Source organism: Aquila chrysaetos, chromosome 20 (assembly GCF_900496995.4).
Source record: "Aquila chrysaetos chrysaetos chromosome 20, bAquChr1.4, whole genome shotgun sequence".
Lineage (NCBI taxonomy): Eukaryota > Metazoa > Chordata > Aves > Accipitriformes > Accipitridae > Aquila > Aquila chrysaetos.
The window spans coordinates 1,544,133-1,554,621 of NC_044023.1; the positions used below are offsets into that span (position 1 = coordinate 1,544,133).

The window sequence follows — 10,489 nt, forward strand, 5'->3', positions numbered from 1 at the left end:
TCTTTTTTTAATCCTTACTCAGTTTTTCATTTAGCCTTCCATACCTTTTAATTACCAAACGCACTGTTAAATTAAGAAAGAATCTGGTTCAAAACACTGAAATGAATCATTCCGTCAGCAAGAAGACATGAGACTGAAGTGTCAGTTTATTGTACGACTTAGTCTATTACTGACCACAGTTGCGGCTCGCTCCCCTCCTCTGCCTCCCCTCTCGCCCTGCCCTCTCCCACGCCTGGCAGGAGCATCCTTCCCAGCAGCAGCAGCAGGAAGGGGCTGCAAGAAACTCTCACCCTGCTCCTCTCCCGGACGGGTGTGCAGTGGTTTCGGTAGCACCGCTGTAACAGCTTCAGGGGAGAGGGGGCTTGAAAAAGAAAACTCGGTGCAAAGGCAGATGCAAAGGGGGCAACGAGCCACACGGAGAAGGTGAATCGCAGAGAAACACGACGCTGCTTGAGGCCACACCACACGCACCCAAAGAGGGGCTCCAGTTGGGCTCCGGCTGGTCCCCAGGTCCCCGTGGGCACCCAGGGAAAGGAAAACCCCCGTGCACCCCAAAGAGCGGGGAGGCATCCGCCGCCTCCTGGACACCTCTGGCCAAAGCGCATCTAAGAAGCACGGAAAAAATGTTCATATGGAAAAGTGAGCTTCACCCGCTGACACGATGGGCTGCAAAGCTCAGCGCAGCAAGAGTTTCCTCCCCGGCTGCTCCCCAGGGAATCGCCTCTGCCAGAGCCGCTCCTCCAGCGCTCGGCCGGTCAGCCCCGTCGCGGGGACAGATTCCTCTGGCCGCTGGAGAACGGCGGGGACAACCACCGCAGGCCCTTGTGCCACAGAGGAGCTATGGGACCTGTGCTCAAACCACCTCAGCCATGCCCGAGAGGGACGGCCGTCCTGGTCTGGTACTTGGAGCAAAAGCGTTCCCCAAGCAGGAGTGGCAGGGGGAAGCAAAAAGCAAAGGCTCGGGGGAAAAGGAACTGTTGCAGCATCGCAGAAGTTGTTTGTGTAAGGTATTACAAGAAAAAATCACATATAATGGTCTTGAATCATAAATAAGCTAGGAAAACAGTGGTAATAATTCTTCACCGATGCCTTTGAAATCAACCCACTTTCCCAAGATTTTCTCAAATTGTAATATTTAATAAAAGCGTATACATAATATCACACACGCAATATTATAAACACATCTATGTAGCATACGCACGCAATACTTCACCCCTCACCGCACTGCCCACCTACCCGCCGTGGCTGCTGCCTCTGCCAAGCCATGACCTGCGGCTCCGCGCACCCCGGGAGGCCGCAGGACCACCCGTGGGCAGGGGCCGCGGGGGCTGCTCTCCTGCCCGGCCTCCCCCTCCGGACCCCCCCGAGGACACGCTTGCGACTCGGGCCGTCCAGCAGCGAGAAGCCCGTGGGCTCCGGGTGCATTTAGGAACCGACTGCGTCGTCGCTGAATGTCTTGGTGCAAATTCGGTGAACCACCTCTCACCAGCACGTGCTTCTAAATAAGGAGGGAGGGAGACTCACCGACCTGAAGGGCTTTCTGTGGAAATGGGAGGACCTGGACCAGCGGGACTGCCGAAGCACAGCAGGGAGAGCGTCCGCGCAGGCTGCCGGCGGGCCAAGGCTGGGGTGATGGAAAATCCATGGTGGGAAGGAAACAACAGAGCGTCTGGTATTTTGAAACATGGCTACAGTTTTCCTGGGCGCTCTGGCTGCGAGTCACTAGCGACAGGCTGAGAAATTCCTCTGCTAAGCCGATGTCCCCCTGACCGCGGTGTGCAGCACCCTTGGGGCTGAGCCACGGGATGCAGCTCAGGGAGGAGACGTGGGAGAGGTCCTGGAGTCAGCGGGGTCCCTCGGGTCCGCTGGGGTCCCCCAGAGCAGAGCAGAGCCCTGCCGTGGGATCCCACCCCCCAAACGCAACACCAGTAGGTTGTTCAGGAGACGCGTCCCCGCTCAGACGGATGCTGCAGAGGCGCCTGCGCAAGGGGGCAAAGAAGCAAAGAAGCCCCGGGGGGGGGCAAACGTCACAGAGGCAATCGGTCCCCTGCAGCGTAAAGCCTCACCTTTTGGTAAGCTGAGCAGCAAACGTTCTGCCCCAGGCAGCCACCTGCGCCAGAAGGAGCGGGAGAGCACAAAACGGTTTCTGCCAGAAAGAAGAGAGGCCCAAAGCAGGTATTTCAGCAGCAATAGCAATGCTGCTTGCCAGCCGGGCACCTTCCCCGGGAGATGTGTCTCTCCCATCCGCAGCGGGACGGGGCAGGGCTGCGAAGGGGAATCGCCGCCGGGCGACGGCCGGGGAGCAGCTGCCTGCAGGAGGGGGCTGCGGACCCTCCTGTGCCACCGCGGCCAAGCACCAGGAAAAGAAGGCAAATAGCAACGGAGCAGGGTACTTTCTTTCCATTAAAAGGCCAGCAGGACCGCAAGCTGTTTGTGTATAAAAACGTCGGTAGGGAGACAGAGGAGTAAACTAATGGTAACATCTGCTCCGAGGAGCCCTTCGCAGAGTGACGGTGCGCGCAGGGGCAGCAGCCAGCCCGCAGTTCGGGGGGGCAGCGGAGCGAGGGGAGAGGGGAAGAAGGTCACCTTCAGCATCCTCGCGGTCTCCTCGGCAGCGCCTGCGAGCGAGGGGGTGCGAGAGGCAACGCGGGAGCAATCGCCCGTCCCTCAAGCGGCCTCCAGTAACTCAAGCGGGGAAAAACACGACAAGAAGAAACCACCCTTGGAAACCTTTCGTCTCTGTTCCGAGGGGCCGAGCGGGGAAAACGCTCACGGGGGGTGTGCGGCCCCTCCTCGCGCGCAGAGGGCAGCGGGTGCAGCCTGGGATCGGTACTTTGCCCGGTGAATCGCTGCAGAGCCGGACGCGGGTCCCCGCCGCTGGCAGAGCCTCCGGCTCAGGGCTAAATTCACGCAACCCAGCGACGACCGCAGCCGAGACCAGCCCCTGCAGCGAGGCGCGACGGGTCTCGTCGCCACAAACCCGAGCGTCGCACCCGACAAACACCACCCTCAGTCTCACGGACGCTTGGGAGAAGTCCTTACCGGAGCTGATGCCTTTTTTTTGCCGTTCTGCTGGATCCCCTCTCCCCGTAGGGCAGAGCTGCTGCGAGATGAGCCCTCCAGGACCGGGGACGTGCGGGCAGCTGGATCACCTGCTGGTGCATGCATTACCGGGCACCAGGACCCCCCTGGCCAGCGCCCGCAGGTTATCCATCACGTTACCCGTCACTTCCACCTTGGAATGCCTGGCGAGACATACACAGACGTACTGAAACAGCAGAAGGAGGAAGAATCCCAGTTTTATCAAAATAAATCTTTGAACAATACACCACTGTTCTGAAACTTCCTATCACCGTGCACTGATGAAAGGTGTGAGCGCTTGCATGTGGCTGTAGAAGACCGAATAAACAGCAATAGATGTGAGAAGGCTCTGATAAAATTCATCTCCAGGCCTGCAGTGAAAAGGAACAAAACCCTTTCCCCCCACAGAGGTGAAACCAGCATTTCAGAAACCCTGAGCCTGCATTTCTTCGAAAGGCTGCCTCCTGCTCCCCAGGAAATCCCTAGAGTAGAAAAATCACTCTCTAACTATGTAGCAGTGGTGATAAACAAGAAAGGATAAATGTATCAAGAGATACATGAGCAGATAAAAGCAGGTATCAGCTGTGCAATCAATCCACATTGTGAAAACAACTGCCCATAAACAAATCCCACTACCTTACAACCTGCTTTTCTACAAGAAGCAGGGTTTTTTCCATCAATAATAAGTTATATTTAGGGATAAATCCCAAACATGGAGGAACGCATTAGGCAAAAAAATCCCAAACCAGTTTCTGCAGTATTACCTGGGAACCTCAGCCATAAACCAGCCCCCCCCCGGGGTTCATATTGCACCAAGTGCTGAGCAACAGCATCAGCAGCGGTTTTGGCTTCATAGAATGGTTTGGGTTGGAAGGGGCCTTAAAGATCATCTAGATCCAGCCCCCCCGCCCTGGGCAGGGACACCTTCCACCAGAGCAGGTTGCTCCAAGCCCCATCCAACCTGGCCTTGAACCCTTCCAGGGACGGGGCATCCACAGCCTCTCTGGGCAGCCTGTTCCAGCGCCTCACCACCCTCACAGTGAAGAACTTCTTCCTTACAGCTAATCTAAATCTACCCTCTTTCAGTTTAAAGCCATTACCCCTTGTCCTACAGCAACAGGCCCTACCAAGAGGCCCCAGGTTGACAGGCTGCCGTCACGGTTCTGAAGAGCAGGACAGCAACATGGGCTACAGTGAGCCAAGGAGCTCTGCGGAGGTGCCACCGAGTGAGCTACAGCAGCGAGGGGACATCTCCACTGTGAAACTCTGCAGCTGACCAGCAGCTCTTCCTATATATGCTGGCAAAAACTGAGGGTCTCACCTACCAAGAGAAAAAAAAAAAGAAGTCAAGAGAGTCTGATCTCAGCACACGTGGCATGGGAGGGCAGAGCAGCCTCGTACCTTTTCTCAGCACGTTCATGCCCGGCCGAGGTCCCCACCACTGATGGATTGCTTTCTCCACTACCAACCACCACACCACATCCACAGGTTAACAGACGTTTCGCAGCTAGATTACGGGGACCTGTTTTTCAGGATAGATGGAAGTACATATACTCTTCTCTATGTAATGCTCTCCCAAAGGATTTTATGATCATTTGTCGTCCTTAAGCCCCTAAAGTCCACAGCAGGCTGCAGGGCAGCCCAGAAGCGCCCACGGTGCAGCTGCCCCAGGACAGCCCAGGACCCGGGAGTAACACTGGGAGCACAAAGCTCTGTGAAACAAGTTTTTTTCCCTAACCCAGCCCGGGAAGCAGAGCGAGACAGCCCGCGCGTTGCTCCTGGCCACCAAGCCAGGTGGCTCCCAGGTTCTGAGCCGGGGCGTTTCGGTTTCTCTCGGGCAGCCAGCCGCCCCAGCACAGCCTGCGACGCAGGAGGGTCCCCGGCAGCCCCCCCGTGTTGCGTGCAAACGAAATAAAGCCAGCAAAGAACAAAACGCTCTGGCCACCCTTGCCCGCAGCCTCCCTCTGTGCATTGCTTGCAGTACCATGACCACATTCATTTAAGAATATCAGGTAAGCGCATTTATTTGCCTTGCTGTGCCACTCATCCCCTTTCCAGGAGCACACGAGAAGAGGGGACGCGCTGGCAGACAGCAGCCCGGGTTATTTATATGACAGAGCAAAGCAAACGGTGCGCTTCACTTGTTAGCTGAGAAGGAAATATTAATGTCCTTTTCTTTAGTAACCATCAGTCCACGCAAGTCTTTGATGCAACACCTTTTTCTCTTCCAAAGAGTAATACAAGAAATCTTCTTCTATATCTAGTTTTACATCTGCACTGACAGAGGTAAATGAAAAACAAACAAGCTGAGGGGAGCGCAAGCGAGCACCGGCCAGTGTTTGCCCAGCCGTGGGCTGTTACCCCCGGATTTACATTCCAGGAGTCACACACCGTAACTGGAATTCTCTCTTCATTTCACACTTACATGTCCTGGCTAGAGCCAGGCCCCTCACACTCTGCACAGCTGGTTTTGGGACACCATCCCTATTGCAACTCAGTAGCTTTTAATCAAATTATTGGGTTTTTTTGTTTTGGTTTGGTTTTTGTCTGTTTGTGTGTGTATGTGTGAAACTTCACTAATAGTAACACATTCCAGGATAATTTACATCTTATGAAACATGTTCCTGGGTTGTTTTGGTTTTTTGGAAAAACAAGCTATCCATGGGGGGGTGGGATCTTTTAAATAGATGGGTTTAGCTATTTTTTTTCAAAGAAAAAAATCTTTGTTTTTCAAAGAAATGACAACATAAAAAATTATTTTTCATAGTAAAGAAAACTAAACGGTTGTCCCCCTTTTCCCCACCAATTCAGTGTTTAATTGTCAAACTATTTTAACAATTCTGGGAAACTAAAAATACTCTGACATTTCTGCAGGAAAAAATAAGTTACATTTAATTCTTAATCTTTACTCCAGGAAGCACTAAGACACCCTAGTGAGAACCAACCTGCTGGAGAGGCTCTTTTCTGATTGAAGATTTGTACCTTATCACAACCAAATAACCTACAACCTTGGCAATCTCAGTCCTTTTCAAAGATATTTTTGAGGATTTTTGTTCTTCCGTGCGTTTGCAAAAAAACCTTCATGTATAGGGCATTTCTGACAAGGTAACCTGTTAGTCTCTAGAGACAAGCTTTAAGCACAGCAGGCTCTGGGAAGCTCTCGAAGACAGGCTCTTGGTTTGCTTCTGGAAGAACCAGAGCAGAGGAATTGCTCTCAGCTTTCTGCCGCTCTGCTCCGTTTCAGGGCTGTCCCTGCTGAGCGGTCCCCACTCCGTGGCTGGAGATGCTGCGCCGATGCGGTTCCCGGCTCGCTTTCCCATGAAACTGATTTTAGTGCTGTAAAAGACATTACGTCTGCAAAAACAGCTCAGCAGGGCTTGAGAAGCTTTATATCCTTGTTTACATTAGCTTGTTGAATTCTCTGAACAAGAGTTTAGCTTTTGTTGAACGATACATTTCACCTGGCAGAAAAACTGATGCTCCATTTCTTACAGAGGCTAAACTCCCATTGACTTTAATAGCTGTCTGGCCAGCATAAGACCTGGAAAACCATTTAACGGAGCCATTTAGTACTGAAAATGGCCCAATATATGTACAAAAAGAAGCTTGTTTAAATGTTGGAGCTGATTAGAGCATCCCTTAAATTAGTCAGTGGCAAATCTTTCTCCCTCCCTCCCTCCACGACTCGCGAGCAGCATGTTTAACATAGTTCTCATCCCCAGAAACGAAACTGCCCATTTTTATTCTGGAAAACAAAAGTAAATATGTTGTATGTTCTCATCATGATCAGAATGAGCTGCTTAATAAAAATACATTAACAAGTCAGACTGTGGAGTTATTTCCTCGGACTGCAACACCGTACCTAAAGGGCTTCTCTAAATGGTTATAGAACAGGCTGTATCATCCCTTGAAAGTGCAGAAGCGCCATTATCGTTAAAAGCAGTTCGATGCAACGCTACAGCCTGCGGACATAACTCTGGAGTCAACCACAGCAATACGAAAGCTTTAGCGATTAGGCCTAAGCTGATACTGATGTCTGTCTCGCGTCTGGAGTAAACGGCACCAAACCATTTCATACCCGAACAAAGAGAAAGAAAAGCAGCGTATGGAAAAGCGCAGGCTGAAGGGGGGCTCTGACGGCAGGTAACCCGTCACTCTCGGGACTACCACGGTCATCCCACGTTAGGTTTGTGCTTGGATGGAGACCCGAAACAGCATCTGGCAAAAGGAAAACAAGGCAACAGGGGTCCCCCGCATCCCCTGGCAGCTGAACGAGGAGGTGGCCCCCGCACGCAAGCGGGTCCGGAGGCAGCTGGAAGAGTCGGCCCAGAAGGGCTGCCCGGGTCTGAATGAGTCCGGAGCTCAAGCGTTCTTCTGAAACGACAGCATTCAACACAATAAAATAAAGCAAATACTGTTCAACTATGGGGAACAAGTCAAACCGAGCTAGCTTGTAGCCTTGCTGCTCTGGCCAGTGTCCTGCTTAATCTCGGCTGCACCCTGCTGTGCTCTAAATTTGGAGTAAACTGCTCTTATTTTCTGTTGGATGTGTTAGGGTCGTGACACCGAAACTCTCAAAGTGAATCAGCGTGAGCAGACAGCGGTAGCCCGGCTCTACCGAGGACACACAGAGCCCCGTGCCTGGAAGATAACCTTCGGGTATTTTGAGAGTACAGACTTGCAGCCCTGAGGGGGGAAATCAAAGTCCAGGGACACACTGTCTGTCATTTTATCAAAATGCTTCCGATGGGAATGAGGAAGCCAAGTTCTTTAGAGCTAAAGCTCCTCTGCCCTGTGAGGACAGAAGCTTTCTCTTTGTTTTTCTGATGTTTGCTTTACACTGGAAAAGACAAGAGGGATTGAATTTATTAGGCATCTTCAGTAACCGAGCTATGAGCTGGCTGCTGTACCTCTAATTAACAACAGGTTTTAGAAAACTCACCTCGGCTGTTTTCCTGCATCGCAGAATATCACCAGTCAGCAGTGCGTCCCCAGCTCCAACGCTTCACCCAGAGGCTATCCAGAATGAGAAACAGAACAAAGACGTTATGGATGCAAATGTGCAATTTCTGCTCTCAGATCGAGAATACAGAATAAGGCTTGGACTCTGCATGTGACTGGAATTGAAGATGTCTAGCGCAAATATAAGAGACACTTACATTGCTATTCAGGTTTTTGAAGCTTGCAGGGTGTTGGTTAATTACAGATTGCCCTCCATCTATTTTTACAGATGCATCCTGGTCTTTTCGCTCTTACTTGTTCCTTTGATTTATTTTTCTCTTCCAAAAAGGCAGAGCAACACAGATCGGAAGCCCTGGGATCACACCTTCAGAAAGTATTAGGGGTACAGAAAAATCTGCGTTGACCTCGCAGCTACACCCTCGCCAACTCACATGCACAGCTCCAGGTTACCTTACCTGACCAAAAGAGGTCATGCGCTTTAGGAAACTACATTATTGCTGATAAGTAGAGCTTTTTCTTTTTTCTTAATAAACTTTTAGCACTGCTAAAAGGGGAATTAATATTTTAAAAGTTAAAGTCTTCTCTGGCTGTCCCAGAGATCAGAAAATCTTCCCCTACATGCACAAAACCAAAAGTGAAGAATTGTAAGTATCAAGAAACAACCGAAATGCCAAGATGACAAGTATTTTCTGTAGAAAATGTTTCCCCTTCCTTGTTTACTAAAAGCTTGATGATTTCCTAAACCAAACCAAAAAGCAACCCCCCAACCTCCTCTTACAGAAGTGGGACCTGTCCGGGTTCCAAGACCCCTCTTCTTCGTCCTTCAGAGCATCCCCCGGCCTGTGATCTCTCCCCACTTTACATCTCTGACTCCCAGCAGACTCAGGGCTCCTGTGTAAGACACAAAACCCCCCAAAGGTGCCTGCAACACTTTCCCTGACGTGAAAACGCAGGTGGCATAGCGATAATTACTGAAGACACGAGTCGAGGTATGTGTGCGCTCTCACCCATACAGCCGCTGCACCCTTGGCTGCTCCTTCAAAGCATCCTCACTTTCTGAAAGCAGCCCAAGTCCTACACTCGGCTCTGGTGTTTCAGAGGACGAAATACAGCAAATGAGATGTGGCATGAAAGGGGAAACGGAGGTCAGCTTTTCGCTACTGCATACCTTTGTCTTAAAATTCTTACATATTACTTTTGCTTAAAAACCCTTCAAAGTTTCATATTTTTCCACTTGGGAGTAAAAGAAAAAAACTACAAGTCATGCCTTTGATAGGAAAGGGAAAAGCCACAACGCAACCGTGTTGTCTCTACAAAGAGCAAACAAGACGCTTTTGCCGATGAACTCGGTATGTGAAGTACCACAAGGTTCAGATTTCCTACCAGAGTTTCGCGTTGCCCATCCAGACGAAGTCAAAGTATTTCTTTAATTAAAAACAAACCCAGGAACTCCGTTAAGAACCTGGTTTTAGTTGTGACCAAGGTAAATGTGGACGTGGAACAGAAAACAGTGTTGTAGTTGGACTTGGCTGTACAGCCAAATCACCTGAAAGCAAATCACTTGCAGTTATTGTGGGCGCTTTAAAATGTGTTTGTTAACTTTGAAATGAATAATGAAAAATGTCTCTTTTCCTAAAGAGACAGCTATATTGTTGTGTAATGAAGAGCAGATGTCAAAAAGTATTTCAAAGACTTGGAAAAAAAAAAAAAAAAAAACCTTAGAAAAATAGCACAAAGGCTACGCTCGCTAACTTTGCTGGAGCTGCTCGAGTCCCCCTTACAAACATTGACGCTGAACGTGTTGTCACTTTGCTTTAATTCAAGAGCACGGTCCCCGGGACCTCCGGCATGTGTGGTCTCCGCTCACCCACCCCTTTCCGCCGCCCAGGCACGTCACGAGCCGGGAATCTCTTCCCAGCAGCGGGAAATTTCCCTTAGCGCGACCGGCAGCAAACCGCCCGTCCTTCTGAGGGGAAACCGCGAGCCCGATGGGAAGGGAAACGCATCCCAAAGAACGGAGCGCGTCGCGGGGACGCACGCCGCGCTCCGGGGACGGGCGCCCTCCCGGCCGCACCACCAGCGCGCGGGCTCGGGCAGCCTCCGCGGCAGCGCTCCTCCTCATCCTCCCTCCTCCGCAGGCGCAGCGGGGGCCGGGGCGGGAGCCAGGACTCTCCCACCAAGAGAAAAGGGCTGGATCCTCATCGGATGTATCGCAGCCGACTTGCTTTGGCTTCAGGCAGCATCACCGGTTTACGCCGCCGAGTAACCAGCTCGGGGTTTTTAAGAGTGTTTAAACTGCAAAACTGAGTTCGAGTTTCATGTACAATTTTATTACAGGGCAGAATTGCAGCCAACTGTTTATCTGGTGTCTGGCCTAAGTGCTGATAAAGACTTGGCTGAAATTTATATAATCTGCCATTAATAAATGCAATTTATGATAGTCTCA

At 51.0% G+C, this 10,489-nt stretch overlaps 1 long non-coding RNA gene across 1 annotated transcript; it reads right to left on the reverse strand.

Moving 5' to 3' along the window:
- Positions 1-5,409: 5,409 nt before the first annotated feature.
- LOC115333447 lies at positions 5,410-8,652 on the reverse strand. Its single transcript, XR_003920797.2, has 3 exons — positions 8,241-8,652; positions 8,024-8,097; positions 5,410-6,417 (listed from the first exon to the last, which is right to left on the reverse strand). It is a non-coding gene; the product is annotated as an uncharacterized LOC115333447 (long non-coding RNA).
- Between the last annotated feature and the right edge of the window lie 1,837 nt (positions 8,653-10,489).